The following is a 6471-nucleotide window of genomic DNA, read 5'->3' on the forward strand; positions in this document are numbered from 1 at the left end:
CGCACTGCAGAGAGTGTTACGACGACTTTTCCAAATTTATTCCTCAATTATTTTTATTTTTATTTTTATTTTTTAAATGCCCTTGGTGGTGGCTCCCGTGACATAAGCAAAGGTGCTCGCTCGTTTGCGCATCATTGCTAACGTAAGACGGGCTTCAAAAGTCCAGCTCGTGAGAAGTTAGAATTTCGAAATGCATATCATTGCTTGCTGTACATAATCTAATAATATAATAAGTGAAATGCCATGGCATCATACCACATGACATCAGATAAATTAGACGAGTGACGGCCTTATTTTTTACCATGCCTTGGCCGCCAAGAAAGAATCTATTCTGATTCTCTTCGTTTTTAAAATATATAGGTTTTGTCCTCCTCCACAAAGTCGAAAATTCCAGCTCGGGATGACGTTGAAATCGGTGAACGCCATCGTGCCCGCGACATGCTGGCGCACTTAGTCCGGGTTTAACCCAAGGTGTACGGTGACGAACCGTCTGAACCGCTACGATGGCCGTTATAATGGGTATTATATTATTCCGTTACATGTATAGAGACTTATTTCGCACTTATGCAGTATTAGAATTTAGATTGGGCATATTATTCTTTATCAGAAATAAAGACCGGTTAGCTTATGCTTAAACATACATTATGCTGAGCAAGTTAGATGCATTTAAAAGTCTTCTTGGTACCATCTAGAAGCATCTTCGCATCCCATCACTCATTCTCTTTGATTTTTGATAGTAATCTTTACTTTAGATAAGCAGGGATGTTTAATCCGCCTCTACAAATCTTGCAGTAATTATTGAGTGATCCAATGATATGTACCCTGAGAAAAGGTGAATTATTCTTTTGCACAAAAGATACAACCCGAACCCAAGCTTTTCAAACCAACAAACACAGAAAGCTATCCACATAACATGTAAAACCTCCTCCTCCAGCAGCTTTTCTTGGATGTTTGTGCTCATTGTCATCCTCTCGTTACTGACGTTCACCGTGCCCTTCCCGGCATCTAGCCTTCTAGCAATTAGATCCTCCTCTATGCATAAAATGGGGACAAAAGAGTTTAATTAAAATTTGCGACTCCCCGCTTACCTCCATAATGCTTTACCCATTCATAGATGACATGTGTTTTGATGAAATGCTAAAAGACTGCACTCATCTTAGTTGTCATGGTTCCACAATCCCTTAGCCTCACCAGTTGCCATCAGTCATCAAACGTTTCTAATTTTTATTTATTAATTAAACTAAACTCGAAGTTAGAATTTTGAAACTCATGCCTGAATCTTTCGTCTAAGATAGGAACACCAGCCACTCGTCGTGATCAGCTTTATCAAATCTCAGACTAGCTCATGCTACCAGTGGAAAGACATTTTGAAATGTTGGTGCATTATACCATCAAAAAAAAAAAAAAAAAAAGAGGTTGGTGTATCGAATCTGGCTTTTAATGCTTGAATGGTTTTGAGGAAAGCCTAAGACCATAGCCCTTGACTTATTCATGATTAATATTTTGAAGAATAAAAAAGTGGAAAAGAAAAGGACAAAGAAATAGAGATCCACCCAGCGTTATTTGCTCAGTAGATTGCTTAGTAGAAAGAGTCGACATCTTGTGAGAAATATGTAGTCTATAGGAACGTAATAGATCTAGGACTGGAAAACATACAAGGTAAAAATCCAGGACTTTGAAACCAAGCACAGGAGCAGAATAGCTACGAACATCCATGTTGCAAAATTTCTTTATCACAATGGTCATCAGCAATTGCAATAGGAAAAATAAACAAAAACATGTCAGATGATACCTATGTCATTCATCAAATAATAACTACATTTAGCTGCTAAAGAGCTTTATTTTTATGGGAAGAGGTCTTTAATAAAAGATTAGTGAAAATGTCAGAGTCTACATGCCTGAAACCAATTGGCTCATCAGAGGCAGGCCTGGGCCACAAGCCCCTGTTTGACTATCAATAAGCATAAAGGAAATGAGATACATGAGGCTACGAATCAGAGAGGAGAGAAGAAAACTCTGACCAGTGACCTTGATGTTGGTATTACAGTTGTTCTGCCTTTGAAACTCTAAGCGAAAGGATAGAGCAATGATAGAGATTGGTAGAATAATTGAATATATATAAGCCAATGCAACATTGGATTGCTTAACGCTGAAGATGCGGTGTGTCGGTCTACGTTTGCATGGCAGAAGACTTGCACTTGTTGTACCATGATGCCTTGATTCAAATGTAATAGTTGAACTTAGAATAAAATATTTAAGCCACGTTTGACTGGGGAACAAAACAAACATAAGGCTCAAAATAAAGTTTTATGTTTGCCAAATAATTTGTAGACTATTGACATAAGCAAAAGAATAATTATGTCCATCAAATTTGCTCATATTAGGCATAATTATTCCAAGGAAAAGTTATCATAAGCTATTCTTGGCATAATACTATCATTTATCTCTACATTTTATATGTTTCGAAAAGGAAATCCTACTTAATTGTTTAAAAAAAATATAACTAATCGTAAAAAAAGATATGTGGTCGAATATATATATGAGCATAATTCCTGCTATTCCCACTTGTCCAACTCCTGAACCGAAGACAGCCTCTGGTTCAATATTTTTCACTAAAGATAATAAAAAAAAAATCTATATATAACCAAGTCGAAGTGATAACTGAATTTATGTAGGCCTGTTAACCAGGCAGCCGTGGTTTGGAATACCTTGGGCGGACCCAGCTCCACTAGTTTAGGGGACAGCTCAATAATCACGACGTTCTACAGAAAAATTGGCCCAAAAGATCAGCCAATCGCACCTATGGAATTCGACGTCAAACGATGTGTTAAGAATCATATGACAACGAGGATCCTTCACTTGTTGTCATTAGCAAATGGAAGGCCATCAAACAACATACAACATGTACGATATAGTATGCATTGGTGGACTATCTTATTTCAACTGTTCATCTCTTAATAACTACCATCAATGCAATAAATTTTATGGTACAGTCCATACATTGTAGAGGACATGTTCTCGTTGCATGACTCCAGAGCGCACGGCCGATTTGCCATGCATGGCGGTTTTTGCGATTTGTGCATGTAAATCTTGATGCGTTAGTGCATCGCAAACGGAGGGCCGTGGACGTCACATGCCCATCAGCATATCTAAGATTTCTCAGCTACAAATCTACTGTAGTGAAAATTCTGGGATCCCTCGTCCCGTGTACAATAATAAGACAGTGGTGCCAGTCCTGTACACTATTTTTCGTAATGAAAGAACGGAAAAGCCACTCGGTTAAGTTTTGTAGCTGTCTCTTTTCCAGGCTACAAGAAAATTGTGGTACACCAAATTCCAGCGCCCCAGAGAACGACAAACCAAACTAACTCGAAGCACCACAGGAAGTACAATATAGTTTTGAGTATAAAGGCAACCAATTCATAGGACATGATGATCGAAGAACGGTTCTACATTAGATAGATTAAAAATTCTCACAATACTTGTATGTTTTTGGATCCATTCATCTAAATATTCAGATTTTTAGATAGCATCTTGATGTCAATAGAGCACATTGATCTTTCCTCAAGACCAAAACCTCCACTTCTAGGCTCTACATAAAGAATTCCTATCCTCGGGCTTCATACGTCAAAAAGTGTTCCGATACTCTTGGGCCACCAGTTAAGCAAAACTTGAGCTGCTAGCTGGCAGTGAAGGACTAGTTAGGCATAGGCAAGAAAGAAATCCTAAGATGAGACCATGAATGGAGCAACAGACCTTTATATTGAATTGATTGCATAAGTGTTGACTTGATGATACAGTATAACTACTCAAGATCTTATTTAAAAAGATTAGTAAAAAGATATTATTTAAATCTTTTAATTTTGTATAAATATTCAAAATCTTTACAGTAAATAATGGATATGAAACTAAATACACATATGTACGGATCCTCACATATTCTTTCTATTTAAGTCCTGATATCATTAGTAAAATATGATCCAATCCACCAATCCGACCCATATTCGACTTGCTATAAATATATATAGATTTAAACTAAAAAGGTTCAGATTATAAATAGACCGATCCATTTAATTCATTTAATATTTGGATCGAATTTGGATTTGCATATCTGATCTATTTAATCTGTTTAACCCATTTAATATTCAGATCGAATTGAGTCAAATAACCCATTTAATTCATTTAAGATCTATTTAAAACCTGCTTAATCTATTTCTAACCTATTTAATCAACCTGTTTAACCTTTTAAAAATCAGTTGTTTAACCTATTTAACATAATTTAATTCATTTAATAAATGAATTAAGTAGATCGGATCGAGTTATTTGTTTAATAAATAGATCGAGTTTAGATTTGAATTTGATTTATTTAATAAATAGATCGGATTCAGATTAATAATTTTTTGACCTGATCCGCATCAACCCGATTCATATCCGATCCAATTGCCATCCCTAATCTAAATTTATATATCCATTCATAAATATCACGATCGATTCATTGTCAGCCCAATGAAACTCATACCATAGTATTCCTAGTTTATATGAGTTATGGGTTGGATTTGCTCTGATATCACTTATAACAATCCAATCATGTATCCATTAATCATGCAAATATATAAAAGAAAAAGAATTCAAGTGAAATAAAAAGATAATTGTAATAATCAAATACTTGCTATTTAGCTATATTATTTTTTTAATAATAATGCTCAAAGATTGCTCATGCTACGATCACTATAACTCGTGATAGGGTTATTTTCGTAATTAATAAGATTTCATTATTCATCTTTATTTCTAACTTTATCCCATTGATAGAGTGTCATTTTCATTGGATGCTCGCTCTAAGGTGTCGATTTACCCCAATAAAGGTAGTTATAGCTATCTGAGAGCTTATGATCTATTTCTTCAATCATATTTCTTTAAGTTATATTTTTTTAAAACATAATTTCTTAAATTATACATGCATAAAATCTTAAATAAATTTAGAGCAATTCAACAATTTTCATAGAATTTATAATTCGTAGTTGGATCATATATATATATATATATCATTGTAGTACCAAAATATACTTTTTACAATTGAGAAAATATTCATACATGAGTAGTTAGTATAAGGCAATACTATAAAAAACATGGATCATTTGATATAATATGCTTAATCATAAATTATTCAAAAAAATATAGAACTAATAATATCAATATAATTTAAATTTAAATTTTTATTTTTTTATTCAAATTGACTAGTCATTTAGAATTAGTAAGATTTTGTGTCAAGATCACTTACCTCATTTCATCTGGATATTGCCAGATCAAATAGGCAAATCAGTTTCACCTATCAAAGATTATTTTAAAAGATAATTTAGAAATATCTAATTATGAAATAAGAGGTTCTAGGGGATCCATAACAGACTCAACCTAGTTTTAGATACAAATCGGGGAAGGAGAAGGAAAAGATCAATCCAAGCAATTTTCATAATACTAGTCTAGGATTCTTAATCAAGATCCATCCGGGGTACATTGAAAAGAATAAGATTTCAAACAAGATTTATAGGTCAGAATGGAGGGCAAAGATCAACCAGTAGATGGGATCAATTTTTTTTTCTTCTCCCTCTTTTTTCTTTTTCTTTCTTCTCTCTAGCAAAAGGGGGGTGGGGATGAGCCCACCCTTTACTAGAATAGGGAGAAGAGGGGAAGAGCATAGTTGTCCGACTATGGTCATATCCGGCGAGTGTACCGATCACAAGGTAGGGTGATGTAAAGACAACTACCGCGGAGGGCAACGAGGCTGGAAAAGAGGACAGGAGAAAAAGAAAGTGATTTCAAGGTTATTTTTCAGTGATCCATTATTGAACTTCAACCATAAAAAGGAAAGATCAAGTGAAAGAAAGCACAAGGAAGAGATCAGAGTTTTATCTAGGCTTTGGCGAACATTGCAATTATGGATTCGGTGGCCAAAATAGGGCACGACAAGCCTAACAAAGAAGTGGAGATAAGGAGAAGAGATAAAGAGGAAAAGAGGAGAAGAAGATTGGTGGCCAAAGCAACTAGTTGAAGGAATAAAAAGAGAGAGGGGATTGACAAGTCTTGCGATCTCCTCACACCCATCTTCCAAAAATAGGTGAGAGAAAATTGATGCCAAGGGGTGGAGAATCCATTTGGAAAGGAACAGGAAGATAAGGCTCATGGTGGTCGTGGGCTCCTTTTCCCTAATTTTTTTTTCTTTCTTTCTTGATTGTGATCTTACTTGCCAAATCACCCGACTAAGGAATCATGTTTGTTTCTTAATTATTTCATTCATTCATTCTTTCATCATTTTATTTATTTTTTTTTTATCTTCTCTATGATTCAGCTGAATTATCTAGTCCATCATGATTTTTCTTTCTTTTTTTATTGTTATTCTGTCAGGCAAAATAACCGAGAGAAAAAAAATCGTGCTTGATTTTTTTTATCTTTATTTATTTATTTTTATTTTTTTTC

This window comes from Elaeis guineensis, chromosome 3, assembly GCF_000442705.2.
Source record: "Elaeis guineensis isolate ETL-2024a chromosome 3, EG11, whole genome shotgun sequence".
NCBI lineage: Eukaryota > Viridiplantae > Streptophyta > Magnoliopsida > Arecales > Arecaceae > Elaeis > Elaeis guineensis.